Source organism: Desmodus rotundus, chromosome 1 (genome assembly GCF_022682495.2).
Source record: "Desmodus rotundus isolate HL8 chromosome 1, HLdesRot8A.1, whole genome shotgun sequence".
In the NCBI taxonomy this organism is placed as follows: domain Eukaryota; kingdom Metazoa; phylum Chordata; class Mammalia; order Chiroptera; family Phyllostomidae; genus Desmodus; species Desmodus rotundus.
The window spans coordinates 68,174,541-68,195,054 of NC_071387.1; the positions used below are offsets into that span (position 1 = coordinate 68,174,541).

Here is a 20,514-nt window from a genome sequence, read left to right on the forward strand (position 1 = left end):
ACTTCTTTCCAGCCCCTTCTTGCCTGCACAGTTTCTTTGGAGAAATGAGCTGATGGTCTTATGGGCACTTCTTTGTATGTAACCCTGACCTTTCCTCTGGCTGATTTTAAGATTCTGTCTTTATCTTTAATCTTGGGTAACTTAATGATGATGTGCCTTGGTATGCTCTTCTTTGGGTCCAACTTCTTTGGGACTCTCTGGGCTTCTTGGACTTCCTGGAAGTCTATTTCCTTTGCTAGATTGGGGAAGTTTTCCTTTATTAGTTGTTCAAATAAATTTTCAATTTCTTGGCCTTCCTCTTCTCCTTCTGGCACCCCTATAATTTGGATATTGGAATGTTTCAGGTTGTCCCAGATGTTTGTAAGCCTCTCTTCACTTTTTTGAATTCTTGTTTCTTCATTCTGTTCTGGTTGGATGTTTATTTCTTCCTTTTGTTCCAAATTGTTGCTTTGAGTCCCAGTTTCCTTACTGTCACTGTTGGTTCCCTGAATATTTTGCTTTATTTCACTTTGGGTAGCCTTCATTGGTTCCTTCATTTTGTGACCAAGCTCAGTCTGTTCTGTGGGCATCCTTATTACCCATGTTAATAGGTTGGCCATCTCCTTGTCGCTTTTTTCTTTCTCTGGCGTTTTGCTCTGTTCTTTTACTTGGGACCTATTTCTTTGTATCGGTGCACCTGTTAAGTTGTAAAGCGGCGGGGCCTTAGGTGTTCAACCAGGGCAGGGCAACCCTCCTTGCTGTGCTGCAGCACTGTCTGTGGGGGAGGGGCCAGACAGGGAACAGTGCAGCTCGCTTTCTGGACTCTAACCCCACTTTCCAACAAACTCTCATGTGAGACTGGGAGTTTCTCCTACTGTGACAACCCCTGCTGTAGTCCACAGTCAGCCCTGAGTCTCAGTTTCCCATTCAGCCAGCCCTACCCATGCTGTCCACCGCCTTGCCCCAGGTTCTCTCCATCTGCCTGTCTTCCCATTTCCATCCACCTACCAGTCTCATTGACTGTTTATTTAATTTGTTGGTTGTTGGAATCCCATGCAGTTTGATTTTCTGGGAGTTCTGGTTGTTTGTTTTTAGATTGGTAGTTATCCTCCTTTTGGTTGTGCAAGGAAATGAAGGGTTTCTATCTACACCTCCATCTTGGCTGGAACTCCAAAATAAATTTTTAAATAAACATATAGTCACAAAATGTTAGACCAGGAGTATCCAACCCACTACTCACAGTCCACATGTGGCCCAGGTGGGTATGAATGCGGCCCAACACAAAATGGTAAATTTACTTAAAACATTATGAGATTTTTTTGTGATTATGTGTCACAATGTCACGTAAAATAAACATACATATGTTCTCGCTATTTGTACACATCCATGGCTTCAGTTTTACAGTAGTGTGCGGCTTCCAGTGTGTTATCTTCCAAGCGCAGGCAGTAGAATTGACACCATCAGACATTACATGTGCTCGTGATGACTTCGCCAGGCAGCGATAACAATAATATTACAACCTCCCATTGCAATGTTAGGCATTTAATGTTATTTAGAAGTCAGGTAAACATTCTTATTTGATTACTAAAGGTACTTCCACGCCTTGGTGGCACCTCGCAGATCTCCTACCATGTTTTACAATCAGTCCTCAATTTTATGCATTTTGATACATTGGCTAAACACAGTCCTGTGAACAGCAAAAAATATGCAGCCTTGCTTTTCCATTTGATACAAGAATTTGAAAACAGATTTCAAGATTTCCAGGAAAATAATCAATATTTTGCTATATTTGTGACTCTATTTTCAGTCTACATAAATATATTACCTGCCAATTTTCAAATGGAATGCACAGAGCTGCAATGTAACATTGAACTTAAAGAAAAATTTGATCATGTCCCCTTACTGGACTTTTATAGGTCCCATCTTCCAAGAGACAAATATCCCTTGCTTACAATCATGCCTTATTCATGTTGTCACTATTTGGCAGCACCTACATTTGTGAGCAACTATGTTAAAAAATGAAACACATTAAGAGTAAAATTAGAACCAAAATATCTGATGAGCACCTTGAGAACTCACTGAGAATTACAGCTACTTCTATCAAACCAGATACTGATGGACTATTTTCTCAAATACAATGACAAACATCCCACTAGTTTTATGTTACCCTCTTTTCTTTTAGTTTTATAATAAAAATATTAAAAACTCAATGATGTCTTATTACTTAAATATGTACATTCTGTAATACAAACTTGGGACCTTCTCAAGGATTTTAAAAGATTATCAAAGGGCCACAGCATAATTAAGGTTATTTTGTGAGGACTTCTTTGCTTATTTGTGGTGGTGGATATCATGAAAATTATGCACAGACTTTTTTGCTCATCAGTTTTAGTTAGTGTTTGTGTATTTAATGTGTGGCCCAAGATAACTCTTCTTCCAGTGTGACTCATAGATGCCAAAAGGTTGGACACCCTGTGTTAGACTCTGAAGAGGCCTAAGAGATCTATGACAATTCCCTAACTTTATGGAGAAAGAAAGGTAAACCCAGCAATAATTAGGGAATATTTTCCTGTGTTTCCATAATTGTTATGTCCATCATAAAATTTATGACACATAATTATTTTTAATTATGTACCTAAATTTTGGTTTTAATATATGGTGAACTCCAAGTAAAAACTGTAACTTAATTGTTTCTTATTCTGCATTTTTAGCAGACTGCCTTGTACTCAGTTGGTACTGAATAATCATTTTTTTGGCTAACTAAATGGCATGATATTCCCCACAAACCTTCCTTTTAATTCTTCTTTGATATGAACTTTCTAGATACTTAAACCATATCACATTATTTATTTTCCTATAAAAGTGTTAAAGATTATTTCAGAGATACTTAGGTGCATAATAAAGACTTAGATAGGTGGACCAGTGTGCTGTCCAATGTCATACTTATGTGTTCTGGAAATAGGAAATACATTTCGGAATTGTCAAAACAAGACATGAAAAATCTAAAGGTGTGTGAACTATGTTGATGAAATACTTTTTTATTGGACATTTATAAATATGGTGGGAGCTATAAGAAATAATGACTCTTTAGCAATTCATTTTTTAAAAAAGTTTTTATTTATTTATTTTTAGAGAGAAGGGAAAGGAAGGAGAAAGAGAGGGAGAGAAACATCAATGTGAGAGAAACGTTGATCGGTTGCTTCTTGTACATGCCCCGACCTGGGACCCAACGGCAAGTCTGGTAAGGAACCTGATCTGGAATCTAACTGGCGATCTTTTGCTTTGTGGGATGACATCCAACCATCTGAGCCACACCAGTCAGGGCTATCCTTAGCAATTCTTATGGAACAAATCATGTAAATATTGGGAGATGCTTAGAAAAATATTAAAATATGCTAGTTGTTTCATATAATTAAATTATCAAATAATTACTTTAATTATTTTTGTCTAGCTGTGTTGTAATATGAGTGATATACAAAAATGCACACAACTCATGTACACAATATGATGAGTTTGGGCATATGTCTATGTACCTGTGTAACCATACTGTTATATTTTTCCAAGTAGCCTAATTAAAGTACAGCATTGGGTCTCATAGTATATTTGAACATGAAAGATTTGTTTGGGTTGAGGTAATTTTTTTTGTCATTATCCTGTAGATAACTGAATTATATAGTACATCATTTGGTAAAAATCTGTTTTAATTCTTAATACTCTTTGATGTAAAGTGTACTTTAAGAAGTGTCCAAGGCTGCCCTGGCTGGTGTGGCTCAGTGGATTGAGTGTCAGCCTGCAGACTGAAAGGTCATTGGTTAGATTCCTGGTCAGGGCACATGCCTGGGTTGTGGGCCAGGTCCCCAGTTGGGGGTGTGCAAAAGACAACTGATCTGTGTTTCTCTCACACATCATCAGTGCTTCCCTTTCTTCATCCTTTCCCTCCTCTAAAAATAAATAAATAAAATCTTTGAAAAATGAAAGCATTCAGAGCCTTGGTTTTACCTGTGAAGGTCAATGCATCCTTCTTTTTAATCCTCGGGATTAAAAAAAATAACTTGATAAAATAGGATATGCTTCTCCTAACTGCCTCCTTCCTGTGCCTTTTCTCCACTGATTTTTTTTTAAGTCCTCTTGCCATATGTACTTTTTCTGCCATGAGTTAGTTAGAGTGGGAATGTCAACTTGCATTTTCCATATTGATTGGGAAAAGCAGTTTGAAGGCAAAAAGTGCCTGAATATTTCTCAGTAGGGTCTCCACACAACGCTCCTGACTCTCTCCTGAGAACACTTCTCTGTATTTAAGTTAGAAAGTGCCAAATTATTCCCCACCACACACCCATTTCACAAGATCAATACCCATTTTAGAAAATTTTTTTTAAGAAATGGAAAATATTATTTATTTATTGTGTGTTTTTTCTTAATACTGAGACTCTATCTGCAAGGGATTTGAGGAGGTTGTGCATACACAAATAATACACTAGGATTTGGAATGAAAAAGAAAAATTTTTAGATTTAAAAAAATGGGGAAATGGAAATATGAATAGAATTATAAGGTGAAAACAATTTTTTTGTATTCTAGCATAGAGTACTACTGTATGTTGAGCATTCACTATGTATTGACCAGTTAACATTATCTTATTACAATATCTAATCTAATTTAATGAAATAGTCAAGTTTTTAAAAACATCCTCACCTGAGGATATTTTTTCATTTCTTCTAGAGAGGGGAAAGGAGGGAGGGAGAGAAGAGGGAGAGAAACATCGATGTGAGAGAGAAACATCAATCGGCTGCCTCTTGCATGCACCTTACTGGGGACCGAATCTGCAGCCTAGTTTTGTGCTCTGACCAGGTATCAAACCTGTGACCTTTTGGTTTCAAGGATTATGATCCAACCAACTGAACTGCACTAACCAGAGTTCAACTTTCTTGTGTCTTATTGAAGCCATCATCTCTTATATTACTGATAACATATGCAATGCATGTGATGTAAATAATATGATCATGTTTATATCCTCCTAAAAAGATACTTTGTTTAAAAAAATCCTTACCAGAGGGTATGTTTATTGATTTTAGAGAGAGAGGAAGGAGGAGAAAAAGGGAAACATTGATGTGAGGGAACATTGAAGGCTGCCTCACATACATGCCGTGACTGAGGCATGAACCTGCAGTCTAGGTATGTGCCTAACCAGGAATGGAACTCACAATCTTTTGGTGTCTAGGATGATGCTCCCAACAAATGAGCCACCAGCCAGGGCTAAAAAGATATTTTTAATCTACTTTCAGTTCATCCATATTTTTAGTAACAATGCTAAAATAAAATCTTGAATTGTTAGGTATCTGTAAAGTACTTAGTCATCCAATAAAAAAAAATGAACATTAAGCCCCTACTAAATATCAGATACAATGTGCTAGGTACAAGTGATGAACAAATCAGAGTATTAATTATAAACATGGCAACGGCCATGAAATAAAAGTTCTGGATGTGTGTGCATAGCAAGGGAGCTGATCCAGTGTGGTGGTCAAGGAAATCAAGGGATGTTTGAGTTGAGATCTGCAGGATTATGTTGGCATTAACTTGCCAAAAGAATGGGCAGTAGTTGCAAGGGGGAACATTCCAAGCTGAAGGAATGGCATGTGGTGGGCCCTGAGGTGGAGGAAGTATGGGCATACTGAAGGAATTTTAGTTGGAGCATAGGAATGGAGGAGGAAAGTATGGGTATCCAAGATTGGAGAAATACAGGAAAATCTTATTGGGCTATATAGACCATGTTAAGTATTCTAAGAGAAGGAGAAGCCATTGATGTGTTTAAGTGATGCATTTTCATCACATTGAAGTGATGTGATCAAATTTTCAGTTAAAAAGTCACTATTGGTGCATTTTGGAGAATGGTTTGGAGGAGAAGCAAGAGTGGATACTGGTGGGCCAGTAGTTCAGAGGATAGATTATGATAGTTTGGACTAAAGAGTTTGCACCCAAGATGGAGATAAGTAGATTGCTTTAAGGTATATTTACAGAATAACTTCAACAGATCTTAGAGATGGACATGGGGGAGAGGAAGGTGTTAGGCAGATCTGTACAACTGGAGAGGTTGGTGATACGAGTTTAGGTTCAGAGAGCTTGAACTTGATATGTGGTGATGTATCCAGTGGCAATGTCCAATGGAATTTATAGACATGGGTCTGGAGCTCAGAGAGGAGTGCATATACCTAACTTAGACTAATTTATACTAACAAATGGAGAAATGAAACTGGCATAAATTTTAGCATAGAGGATAGATCAATTTTAAGAAAAATATAAACTATAGTAATTAATCCTAAGACTTAATTACAAAGCTTTACTAGCAAGAAAATTTTGACAATATATGTTGATACCACCTCTTCAGTCTCTAAATTTGCTTAATAATTCTGAAGACATATTTCATATTTCTTTACATTGTTAATGCTATTTTATTTTAAAACTTATAAGCTGAAGAATGTCTCTGATTACTTATATATAAGGAACAGTTGCCAAGACATAAATACAATTCACATTCAAAATTAGAATAATGAATTGAAAAAAAAAATCAGCAACTACCTAAAGAAACACTCAGGAAATTGCCAGAAGTTTTCTAAAAATTTCTCCATATATCCATTCTTATTAAATGGAAAAACAAACTGAGTAAAACAGCATTACTAGAAAATCACCTAAAAATAATATCCTTTATGAATGAGGAATGCTCTTTTCATGGCTATTCTTTTCTGCGTATGTTTGTATTGACTATTCAATCCATCTAATAGCCACTGAACAAATATTTATTCAGTGTTGATTATATGCCAGGTACACTCCTCTAGGCCTTTAAAATAATCAGTGACAAAACAGTGCATGATCCCTGTCCTCATGGCTTTTACATTTTAGCAGGGGCATCAATTTCTGATATAAATTAAAAAAGGTTTTTTCTTTTTTAAAAATATATTTTATTGATTATGCTATTACAGTTGTCCTAATTTTTCCTCTTTTGCCCCACTCTGACGGGTGACCCCATGCCCTCCAGCAGTCCCCCCCTTATTCACATCCATGGGTCATACATATAAGTTCTTTGGCTTCTCCGTTTCCTATACTGTTCTTAACATCACCCTGTCTATTTTGTACCTACCATTTTGTACTTCTTAGTCCCTGTACCTTTTCCTCCATTTACCCTCTCCCCACTCCCATCTGATAACCCTCCAAATAATCTCCATTATCTATGATTCTGGTTCATTGCTTAGTTTGTTTTTTAGATCAGTTGATAGTTATGAATTTGTTGCCATTTTAATGTTCATAGTTTTTATCTTCTTTTTCTTATATAGTTCCCTTTAACATTACATATAATAATTGCATGGCGATGATGAACTTCTTTGGTTTTACCTTGTCTTGGAAGCACTTTATCTGCCCTTCTATTCTAAATGATAGCTTTGCTGGATAGAGGAATCTTGGTTGTAGGTCCTTTCTTTTTATCACTGAATACTTCTTGCCAGCCCCTTCTTGCCTGTAAAGTTTCTTTTGAGAAATCAACTGGCAGTCTTAAGGGAACTTCCCTGTAGGTAACTCTCTTCTTTTCTCTTGCTACTTTTAAGATTCTCTCTTTATATTTAACCTTTGGCATTTTGATTATAATATGTCTTGGTGTGGTCCTCTCTGTATTCATCTTGTTTGGGACTCTCTGTGCTTCCTGGATTCATATGTCTATTCCCTTCACCAAATTAGGAAAGTTTTCTTTCATTATTTTTTCAAATAAGTTTTCAATTTATTGCTTTTCATCTTCTTCTGGCAACCCTGGGATTTAGTTGTTGGTGTGTTTGGAGATGTCCCAGAGGCTCCTTATTCTATCATTTTTTTGAATTTTTTCTTGCTGTTCTGGTTTAATGTTTCTTTCTTTCTTTTGTTCCAAATCATTGATATGAATCCAAGCTCTCTCCCCTCCACTGATAGTTCCCTGTAGATTTTTCTTTATTTTGCTCAGTGTAACCTTCCTTTCTTCCTTTATGTTGCTGCCATACTCGATGAGTTCTTTAAGCATCCTGGTCACCAGTGTTTTGAATTCTGCATCTGATAGGTGAGCTATCTCCATTTCATTTAGTTCTTTTTCTGGTGTTTTTTCCGGTTCTTTCATTTGAGCCATATTTTTTGTCTCCTCAATTTGGCAGTTTCCCTGTGTTTGTTCCTGTGTATTAGTTAGAGCTGCTTTGACTCCCTGTCTTAGTAGCGTGGTCTATTGTAAAAAAGTCACCTGTAAATTGTGTGGGGTGGAGCCATAGGTAATTGCCAGGGTGGGGCAACCCACTTCACTGCTTAGAAGCTCCACTTTTGGGGGAGGGGACAATGCTGCTGTCTGGCCTCCAGAGATCCCCTGGAGCTTGCCCTGTTTCCAGTCACTTCACCCACTTCTTGTGTGTGATTGGTGTCCCTCCTGCTGCTGCCCTGGGATTTGCATACAGTGTAAGTCATGCTGGTTCAAGTGGTAAAAATCTGGCAGTTTTTTCTGTCGCCCTAACCCCCACTGGCTTTTACAGACAGAGATAATGGGGGTTTATCTTCCCATTGCTTGGAACCTGGGCTCTGCAGTCTGGCCTGGACATGGGATTGCTTCTACTAGGGTGTCCCTCCGGATTTTTATCCAGCACACATAAATGTGGGACTGTCTGTTCCACTGCCACTTGTCTGCACCACACCACCTCTTGTTTGCACCACATTGCCTCTCTACCCTATCTCTGCAACTCCGCCCCTCCTACCCATTTGGATGAGTGTGGCTTCTTATGTCCTTGGTTGTTGGATTTCCATACAGCTCAATTTTCTGACAGTTCTGGGTGTTATTTGTTTTTGAGATCTGGTTGTAATTCTTTCTATGATTGCACATGGAGCTGAAGCTTGTCTACCTACACCTCCAACCTGACCGGAAGTCTGGTTAGTTTTTATTAGATAAGCTTCATGTTTTATAATATATCATTAAAACACAAGGCTTACTTTATAAAATATCTTATAAAACTTTTAAAATAATTTGTTATATAAATCCATAACAAAACTCTTTTTCCAATAGTCACAAACTGAATGCAAATGATTGTTCATCTTAGAAAATCTATGATAAAGTTAAAATAAAAATTTCAAGACACAGGAGAGAAGATGATAATGGCTGAGTCAGTGGAAGGTGAGTCCACTTGCTCTTGCTCCCAACTGATATTCTTGGCTGATCTTCTGACAATTAACATGAACAATCAATGGAATCTTAGCTGATATGAAGTTTTGAAGCCTAGGAGTACAGAAAATACTTCATACCAACCAGTAAGGAGATTTTATAAGTTGAAGGGGAAATATCCTGTGCATGGCCTGGTAGCAACAGAATAACCAGGTAGAAATTGCAGCTTTGGAGCTCTCTCCCCTCTCAGAGCAGGTGGCCCCAATCCTGCACAGAAATCCCCAACCTTAATCAGGAGTCTTGACAGGATATATGGAGTCTGGGAGACCCAAGCTACTCTCACACAGTGAGCAGTACATCCTTAGCTGCAGCACCAACCTGGAGAGTTCCAGATAGGGACTCAATTTCCTAAAACAAGCAGGTTGCTGTACCTGGGTCTGTCAGAGGCACCAGCAGGCTGCAGTTAGCTTTGACCTTGAGAGACATTTAGACATTTTGCTCTGGGGGGAGGTGGTATGTATGGAGGCCAGACAGTGGCTCAGTACTGTCGTGTGGGTACCACATAGAGACTTTTTAAAAAGGAACTGAAATGTGGCTGGGCAAGGACCCTGTATGCAGCTGCTCCACCAGTAAAGACACCAGACTGAAAGCACAGTTATGAAGAGCAATCTAGCAGAATGGGAAAAGTGCTTCTCTTGGACTCATTATGAACCTCTCTCAGCTGCTCCAAGCTGCAATGGATATATGGATTCTTTCCCACTGAGACCAGCTGGGAAGAGAGATCAGAGATTGGAACAATGTTGGGGGAGGCCAGAATAGAGATCTTACTGAACACATTGTGTAAGAAAACCTGTTTCCCCATTCTCAAGCCTGTGAGAGGTCCCCCCACACCCCACCATAGCCTGAATTAATCAGCTGCTGCTGATGTGGCTGTGGAGAGGAACCTTGCACAATGGGAAAATTTCTCTTTGACCATTCTGAACTTTTCTCAGCCACACTAAGCCATGCTAGATCTCTGAGTCCATTCCCACTGAATCCAGCTGGGGAAGGAGATCAGAGAGTTGCACAGTGAAGGGTTTGCTGGGCCCCACCCAGCTCTGCTAGCAAGCAAGAAGGGGCTATGCATAACAGAGTGATCTAGACTGTGTCTCATGCAAAGGTGGTGGGCTGAGAATTAGATGGGCAGATGGGCAAGAATTGACTGCCTGAGACCTCGCCCCCCCCGGCCCCCCCCCCCCCATTGCATAGTAAAAACCTCTGGGAAGGGAAAGGCATGCCTATCCCCCTCCTGCAAAGTTGTGAACACCACCTCCAATGGGAAAAGTCTGCACAACAGATCTGCCAGGCTCAAGATACCTCTGCTGGACACATTTTCGCAGGAGAAAGAAAAACTCCAAAAGGGGCCTTCCTGAACATTCTTAACTCACCAAGTCACACTAGTTCCCTGGGTCCTAATCCACTGAAACCAGCTGGGCAGAGAGATTAGAAATTGGCACATCAAGGGGTATTCAGGGCCCTGCCGATCCTTGGCTCTTACACAGAGCTGCCATCAATGCCAAGCAGGAAAGAGCTAATGTTTTACAGATTGTCCCCTCACATGAAATTAACAGCTAACTCATCAGAAACTATACATTACTGGAAATAATCAGGGACAGACCAAGACATGTGGCACAGGAGTGGGTGTGCACACCCAACATCTTCCCTGAAGTCTGAACTGTACCTATGAGGAGAGATCCAGGGGATCCATCCTCCTGGTTGCACCAGAAGCTCTCAAAATGGATGGGTCAGTGGCAATGCTAAGACTAGTGGCAGGACCGCAGATAGAGGCATGTGGAGGTTGTGCCCATGGTGCTTTTGGACATTGGATGCCTCAGTCGTGGGCATTGTGTTAATAACAAGTCAGCAGTACAGAGCAGTGAGGTCCATCCCTCATACAGTCAAGCATGCAGGCGCCAGTCATAGACTAGGGATCACATGTAACTTCAAATAGGCTGCCTAGAGCTCGATGGTGACAGCATCTGACATTACCACAGACATAACCAGAAGGAGAAGCCAGCAGGCAAGCACTAAACTCTGCTGAGAATTCTACCTCATTCTTCATTATTTTCATTATTTTTTTTGCATAGCTTTTTAACATATTTCTTTTTCTTTGTTTTGTTCCTATATTTTCACTATTTTTAAATTTCAAATCTCATAATTTATTCTTCCCTTTTCTTCCCTTGCCTTCTTCCTTCCCCTCCTTATTTTTGTTTTAAATTTTACTTTTTTACCTTTCTTTGCCTCGTTTCTGTTCCTTACCCTTATTATTTCTCTTCCCTCTATCCTCTCAAAATAATTTTTCTTCCTTTAATCATTTCATATTCTTTTTCTCTTTCTTAAAGTACTCTTATTCTCTCTCCACCTTTATTAATCTTCGCTCATTTGTCATTTGTATTGTTGTTGTTTTTCTTCAATTTTATTTCTAATTTTCACTATTTTTAAAAATTTCATATTTTACTTTTTCCTTGTATTACCCCATTTTGTCTTCTTCTTTCCCTTATTTTTATTTTAAACTTTATTTTTCCCCTTTTCACCTTGTTTCTACCCTTTACTCTTATTATTTCTCCTCCCTTTCTCCTCTCAAAATTATTTTTCTTTATTTAATAATCTTGTATTATTTTTATTACATTATTCTTATTCTTTCCATGTTTATTAATCTTTGCCTATTTGTCATTGATATTGTTGTTGTTGTTTTTCTTCAATTCTCTTCCTATTTTTTCACTTTTTAAATTTCAAATCTCATATTTTACTCCCCTCTTTCCTTACTCCATTTTCCCTTCTTCCTCCCCTTTCTTATATATGTTTTAAATTTTATTTTTTTGCTTTCTTTGCCTACTCATATTATTTCTCCTTCCTCTACCCTCAAAATCATTTTCCTTTCCTTTAGTCATCTCAAACTTTCCTTTTTAAAAAAGATTTTATTTATTTATTTTTAGAGAGAGGGGAAGGGAATGAGAAAGAGAGGGAGAGAAACATCAATGTGTGATTGCCTCTCACACAAAACGTGTGACCTGACCCACAACCCAGGCATGTGCCTTGACTGGGAATTGACCAGCGACCCTTTGGTTCGCAGTTTGGCATCCAATCCACTGTGCCACACCAGCCAGGCCTCTTTTTTTCTTTTTCTTTCTTTCTTTTTTTTTTTTTAGATTTTATTTATTTTTACAGAGGAGAAGGGAGGGAGAGAAACATCAGTGTGTGGTTGCCTCTTGTGTGCCCCCCACCAGGGACCCAGCCTGCAACCCAGGCACGTGCCCTGACTGGGAATAGAACCGGCAACCCTTTGGTTCACAGGCCTGGGTTCAATCCACTGAGCCACACCAGTTAGGGCCTCTTTTTTTCTTTTGAATAATATTTTTATTCTCTTCCTGTCTTTATTAACTTTTGCTCATTTGCCATTGATATTGCTGTTGTTGTTAGGGGTATTTTTGCTGGCATGGGTTTTGTTTTCTGTGTTCTGTTTTCTGTGAACAGCTGTGCAACAGCATACAAGACATGGTGGGGGTTGAGACTGTCAAGTCAGACAGAACACAGAAAAGGGGATGTTAAGAACAGTATAGGAAATGGAGAAGCCAAAGAACATATACATGACCCATGGACATGAACAAAGTTGTGGGGATTTCTTGAGGGAGTGGGGTTACTGGGTGGAGGGGGGCCAAGGAAGAGAAATTCGGACAACTCTAATAGCATAATCAACAAAATATATTTAAAAAGAAACAAAATATACATTTTTCTGAAATGCACATGGATTATTTTCAAAGATAGACCACATTGTAGGACACAAAAAATGCCTTATATTCAGAAAATTGGAATCAGATCAAGCATCTTCTTGGACAACAAATGCTTGAAACTAGAAACCAACCTCAATAAAATACTCAGAAACATTCAAATACATGGAGGCTGAATAACATGTTATTAAATAATAAATGGATTAACAATGAGATCAAGGAAGAAACCAAAATGTATCCTGAAACAAATGAAAGTAAACATGAAACAGCCCCAAATCTATGGGACACAGTGAAGGCAGTCCTGAGAGGGAAGTTCATAGCAATACAGGCCTACCTAAATAAGATAGAAAAATTTCTAATAAACAACTTGACACTACATCTATAAGAACTAGAGGAAGGAGAACAAGCAAAGCCCACAATGAGTAGAAGGAAGGAAATAATCAAGATCAGAGCAGAATTAAATGACATAGAGACTTAAAAAACAAAGGATCAATGGATTCAGGATCTGGTTCTTTGAAAAGATACACAAAATTGACAAACCTTTAACCAGACTCATCAAGGAAAAAAGAGAAAGGACCCTAATAAATAAAATAAAAAATGAAAGAGAAGTAACAACTGATACCACAGAAATACAAAAGAGTATAAGAAATTACTATGAACAACTATATGCCAAGAAATTGGACCACCTGGGCAAAATGGATAAATTTCTAGAAACATATAACCTTTCAAAACTGAATCAGAAAGAAGCAGAAAACCTGAATAAACTGATAACAACTAGCAAAATTGAAGCATTAATTAATAATAATAATAATAATAATAATAATAATAATAATAATAATAAAATAAAAGCCCAGCACACAAAAGCCCTGGACCAGATGGCTTCACAGGTGGATTTTACCAAACATTCAAAGAAGTGCTAACACCTCTCCTCAAACTATTCTAAAAAATTCAAGAATAGGGAAGACTCCCAAAGTCTTTTTATGAGGCCAGCATCATGCTAATTCCAAAGCTAGGTAAACACAACAAAGAAAGAAAATTACAGGCCATGTCTCTGTTGAACATAGATGTTAAAATCCTCAACAAAATATTAGCAAACCAGTTCCAGCAATACATTAAAAGGATCATACACCATGATCAAGATCAAGTGGGATTTATGCCAGGGATGCAAGGATGGTACAATATTTGCAAATCAAAAAATGTAATATATTACATAAAATGGAGGACAAAACCACATGACCATGTCAGTAGATGCTGAAAAAGCATTTGATAAAATTCAGCACCCATTTATGATAAAAACACTCAGCAAAGTGGAAAGAGAGGGAGCATACCTCAACATAATAAAGGTTATATACGAAAAACCTACTGCCAATATCACTCTAAATGGGCAAAACCTAAATGTGTTTCTCTTAAGATCAGGAACAAAACAAGAGTGTCTGCTTTTGCCACTCTTATTCAATATAGTACTGGAAGTTCTAGCCACATTATCAGACAAGAAGAAGAAATAAAAGGCATCCAAATCGGAAAAGAGGAAATAAAACTTTCATTATTCACAGAAGACATGAAAATGTTTGTAGAAAACCCTACAGGCTCCACCTAAAGACTACTGCACTTAATAAGTGAATTCAGCCAAGTAGTGGGATACGAAGTCAATACTCAGAAATCAATGGCATTTTTGTTTACCAACAATGAACTATCAGAAGGAGAAACTAAGCAAAAATCTCATTTATTAGAGCAACAACAATGACAAATCTACCTAGGAATAAATTTAACCAATGAGGTAAAAGACCCATATTCAGAAAACTATAGAGCACTGAAGAAATAGAAAAAGATACAAATAAGTGGAAGCATATACCATGTTCATGGATTGGAAGAATTAACATCATTAAAATGTCCTTACTACCCAAAGCAACCTATGGATTCAATACAGTTCCTATTAAAATACCAATGGCATATTTCACAGATCTAGAACAAATACTCCAAAAATTTATATAGAACCAAAAATGACCCCAAATAGACTCAGCAATCTTGGGAAGGAAGAACAAAGTTTGAGTGATCACAATACCTGATATCGAATTATACTTCAAGGCTACTGTAATCAAAACAGTCTGGTACTGGCATAAGAACAGACATAGATCGGTGGAACAGAATAGAGAGCCCAGAAATAGACCCATGTCTCTGTGGTCAATTAATATTTGACAAAGAGGGCACTATCATACAATGGGGTAAAGTTAGTGTCTTCAATAAATGCTTTTGGGAGAACTGGTACATACAGAAAAAATGAAACTAGGTCACCAAATCATACCATACACAAGAATAATTTCAAAATGGATAAAAGACTTAAATATAAGTCGTGATGCCATAAAAATCCTAGCAAAAAACATGGACAGTAAAATTTCAGATATGCCACATAGTAATATTTTTGCTGATATATCTCCTAGGGCAAGGGAAATAAAAAAAATAAACAAATGGAACTAAATCAAATTAAAAAGCTTCTGCATGGCCAAAGTAACCATCATCAAAGCGAGAAGGGTACTTACTCTATGGGAGAACATTTGCCAATGATATATTGGACAAGGGTTTAATCTGCAAAATATATAAAGAATCCATACGACTCAACACCAGGAAGACAAAAATTCCAATTAAAAAATCGGCAAAGGACCAGAATAGACACTTCTCCAAGGAGGGCACACAGAGGGCCCATAGACTTATGAAAAAATACTCGACATCACTAGCCACTAGAGAGATGCAAATTAAAATCACAATGAGATATCCCTTCATACCTCCAAAATGGCTATCATTAATAAATCACAAGAAGTGCTGACGAGGATGTGGAGAAAAGGGAACCCTAGTGCACTGTTGGTGGGAGTGTAGGATGGTGCAGCCACTGTGAAAACAGTATGGAATTCCCTCAAAAAATGAAAAAATGGAACTACTTTTTGACCCAGTGATTCCACTGCTGGGATTATACCCTAAGAACCCTGAAATAGCAATTCAGAAGAATTTATGCACCCCTATGCACCCTGGCCTGTGGGGTCTGTGTGTTGTGGCTGCGATGAACAAATTCACACAGACTGCAGAAGTCCTGTGGAGAAAAAGGGACGGCATGGCCACTCTCTGAGTGAGAGAGATGGCCCGGACCCCTGCCTGGACAGGCCTTTATTGCTTTTCTGGGTACATTACATCGAGGATGGTCCTCATTTTCTATGCACAGTTTCGCTTTACAGATAACAAAGGAAAGGAAGTTGCTAATTACTATAAAGAAAAAAAATATTTGCAAATGCAAAGGAAAAAGTGGTTGAACTGGTTACACTCGTCCTTGGGAGGCTTAGCATAGATTTTAGGAAGTTACTTTAAAGATATGCAGTAAACATTTGCTGACTCAATTCAGGGTGAGGGGGTTTTAGCAAAAAGCAAGCCTCAAAGCAGCCTAGGTACAATGCAGGCCTGATTTCCCAAGGGAAAGCCGATCTGTGGGTTTGGTTTCCTGTGTGCCAACTCACGCCTGTCGGTTTTCTGATAGAACTGGGCTACATTCTCCATGCCACGTGGAAGGGTTCCCTATACCTGTGCTCATAGCAGCACTATTTATAATAGATAAGAGTTGGAAACAGCCTAAATGACCATCAGTAGATGAGTGGATTAAAAAACTGTGGTACATTTATAGAATGGAATACTATGCAGCAGGAAAAAGAGGGAACTCCTACCTTTTGCAACAGCATGGATGGAGCAGGAAACTATTATGCTAAGCTAAATAAATCAGTTGGTGAAAGACAAATACCATATGATCTCACTTATAGGAGGAATCTACTGTATAAAATAAGCTAATAAGCAAAATAGAACCAGGGGTATAGATAGAATCATGGAATAGACTGACAGTGGTAAGAGGGGAGGAGTGAGGTGGAGACTGAAAGAGGATGAAGGGATTAGTCAACATATATGAAGGACCTGTGGATGTGGACAACGATGTGGGATTGACTGTGGAAGCAGGGGTGGGCTGGGTGGAGTGGTGGAAAGAGGGAAAATTGGGACAACTGTATCAGCATTAACAAAAGAAAAAGTTTCAAGAAACAGACCATGAGCCAAAATAAAGCACATTAGGTTTAGTGTTTTTTTTTTTTTTTTTTATTTTGGTGTTCCCACTTTAAATGAGTATGCATAATTAAGTTGAAAAACTATATACAGTTATTAACCAAGGCATAGTTGAAATGAGATTTTGAAAAGTATCATAAGCCAAAATTACTATCATTATGATGTCAGTTTCAGGATTTTAATTTTGACACCCTAGTCTTAAATTGTATTTGATGTGGTTGTAAACCTAGGCAGTGTTAAAATGAAACTTTCAAAATAAATTAAATTCAACAGTTAGAGAAAATATAAAGGCAATATTAGGATTTTTAGTTTGGAATCAGCACTTGAAATTTAACAGTGAAGTATTATATAGGATTATAAAACAATGATACTGATATTTATGTATAGTTCTGAAATATTTTATATTCACATGTAATATCATTTCAGAAAATTGTGCCATGATAGATTTGAGTTGATTAATGATATCCAGCTTCTTTCCTTGGCATGATAGAAATAAGTTACTAAAGAACTAAAAAAACAATGTAAATATAAATAACAATATCACCATATTATGAACCTCTTATAGATTGATTATGGTATAATAAAATTTAAACTGCTACATATTCAAGATAATTTTTTTCTCTAATTGGGTTAATTTGGAATAATTTGAGCATCAAAAAGAAAGATGATGCAATTTAAACCACACTAATTCATGGAGAGGGAATATGATTCTCATTTTAGAGGATGGCAAGTAATAAATATAGAGTGAATCCTAAAATTATAAAATCACCATATTGTGACCCCTGAGTGATCACAATAGACTGTGGCTGGGAAACAGAATAGTCTCGTAATATCACCCAATCGATCTTATTTATTAATTACCAAGGGAAAAGTTTCTTGAGACAGAGAGAATGTGAGAGAGAGTAAGCAGTGGTGGTTATCACAACCAAATGGGAGACTATGTGCAGTTTCAGGTTTATCTAAGTTGGGTTTTTGATGGAATGCTTGATTGTAACCTAGTCACAGAGGAGCCAGTCTAGCACATCCAGATTGTTGGGTGTTCTGCACTGAATGCTGAGTGGTCAGAATTCTGTAAGGGATTCAAGGAGAGAGAATGCTGGGGGCCGTGCTATGATGGCTGCCCCCGTCTGGTGTGGGACCCGACCTGTATGACTGTCTGTGGTAGACAGGGTGCAATGCACCTCTGAGGTGTGTAACTGCTGCTGTTTGTGGTCATCTTCTCAGGCTGTCTGGAAAGGGAAGAGCAATTGCAAACACCTCTTCTAAATTTAATCTGCACATTATTAGAAAATACCTTAGTGACCTGTTTTCAAACATTTACTCTTAATTTTCCATTTTTGTGTGCTTACTTCTAACCATGTATTTTTCAAGTTTATTTTACCTTGTATTTGTAGTCACTAAGGTGTATTTTGATATTAACATTCCATGATTCCAATGAGCAAAACCTTGCTTTTGTTACAAAATGGATTGTGGCTAATCTGAGTATAGAAAGTAATATTTCCTATATAGGATAATTCCACTCTCTGCTATCTCCTGAATTTTAATTTTCACTAGTTAGTAAGCTAAAGCTTTAATAATTGGTTTTCTCAAAATAGATTTTTTAAGTCAATTTTTCTAGATCTAAGGACTTAAAGCTCAAAGTTCTTGAAAGAGAATGTTATATATTTCAGATACCCTTGCCATCAGGAATATTTGGTTACAGTTAAAACTTAGATGTCGTACTGAAAAAGAAAAACTTGAGGAGAGACTTCTTTGCAGTTATACAGCTTACCAAAAATTTTGGAGCCCATGGATAATGAGCTGTGTTTTGCCTCTTGTATTTTCCCTGACTGGGACTGAACCCATAACCGAGGTATGTTCTCTGACTGGGAATTGAATCTGTGACCTTTCAGTTTAGAGGAGGATGCTCCTACTAAATGAGCCACAGTAGCCAGGGCAGTAGTCAGTGTTTTGAATCTGTTTTGATTTTGCAGAAGTAGAAATTGAGGCTTAGAAAGGTTAATTCATTCAACTCCATGCTACTCATTAATGGTGGAAGTGGCATTTGAACCCTCTGGTAGTTTCATCAGAGTCACCACTACAACCTCTATAACTTGATCTTTGGCACAGCTATTTATTGGGCTGGCCAAAAGTTTCATGTTTTTTCCTGTAAGATAGTGGCATTTAGCTGTCTTTAAATTCATTTGAAACAACTTTGTTAGATTGTATTATGACAGCTGTCATATCAGCACACATTTAAAAAAACTCATCAAAATTGGTAAATTTTTGTATAACCATTTAATATTAGAGATGAAGGAAAAGATTTAACATTTTTCACCTAATATGATTATTATTTCAAGAAAGATAAAAACACAACTGATGGCAAAATAATTGTGCAGTCTATGGACAAGGTGCTGTGCCTGATTGAACATCCCAAAAGTGACTTGTTAAGTTTTTTGCTGGAGATTTCTCGCATGGTTGGGCAGACCAGTTGAAGTTGATAGTGATTATATCAAGGCATTAATTGAGAACAATCAATGTTATACCATACTGGAGATAGCTGACATACTCAAAATATCCAAATCACTAAAGTTATTGGTAAAAATGGAAAATGTGTCTTTTATTTTATGGAAAAAAGTAAATACACTTTTTGGTGAACCCAATATTACTATTTGCAATTTATAGTGCTATCTCAGCAAATGTGCAAATAACTTAGTTTGGTTAATTAGGAATATTTTTCTCAACCATTAATTTTTTTAAAAGTATATTTTATTGATTATGCTATTAAATTTGTCCCAATTTTTTCTTCCCTTTATCCCCCTCTGCCCTATACAACACCATCCTCCAGCATTACTCCCCCCAACCCTTAGTTCATGTCCATGTGTTGTACATATAATTTCTTGGGCTTCTCCGTTTCTTACACTGTTCTTAACCTCCCCCTGTCTATTTTGTGCCTACGAATTATGCTTCTTATTCTCTCTACCTTTTCCCTCCATTCTCCCCCTCCCCTTCCCCAATGATAACCCTCCATGTGATCTCCATTTCTGTGATTCTGTTCCTGTTCTAGTTGTTTGCTTAGTTTTTTTGTTTTTTTTTTTTTTAGGTACAGTTGTTGATAGTTGTGAGTTAGCTGTCATTTTACTGTTCATATTTTTTGATCTTCTTCTATTTCTTAGATAAGTCCCTTTGATATTTCATATGATAAGGGTTTGTGATAATGAACTCCTTTAACTTGACCTTACCTGGTAAGCACTTTATCTGCCCTTCCATTCTAAATGATAGCTTTGCTGGATAGAGTCATCTTGGATGTAGGTCCTTGCCTTTCATGAGTTTGAATACTGTCCAGCCCCTTCTTGCCTGTAAGGTTTCTTTTGAGAAATCAGCAGATAGTCTTATGGGCACTCCTTTGTAGGTAACTGTCTCCTTTTCTCTTGCTGCTTTTAAGATTCTCTCTCTATATTTAATCTTGGGTAACCTAATTATAATGGGCCTTGGTATGTTTCTTCTTGGATCCAATTTCTTTGGGACTCTGAGCTTCCTGGATTTTCTTGAAG

At 37.6% G+C, this 20,514-nt stretch overlaps 1 long non-coding RNA gene across 1 annotated transcript in view; it reads left to right on the plus strand.

Annotated features, from left to right (window-relative positions):
* Positions 1-20,514, plus strand: part of LOC139440959 (uncharacterized) — a 113,628-nt gene that overhangs the window by 9,816 nt on the left and 83,298 nt on the right. Inside the window, exon 3 of the long non-coding RNA XR_011651284.1 lies at positions 3,112-3,220. This is a non-coding gene — a long non-coding RNA (uncharacterized lncRNA). The remainder of the gene's footprint in view (positions 1-3,111; positions 3,221-20,514) is intronic.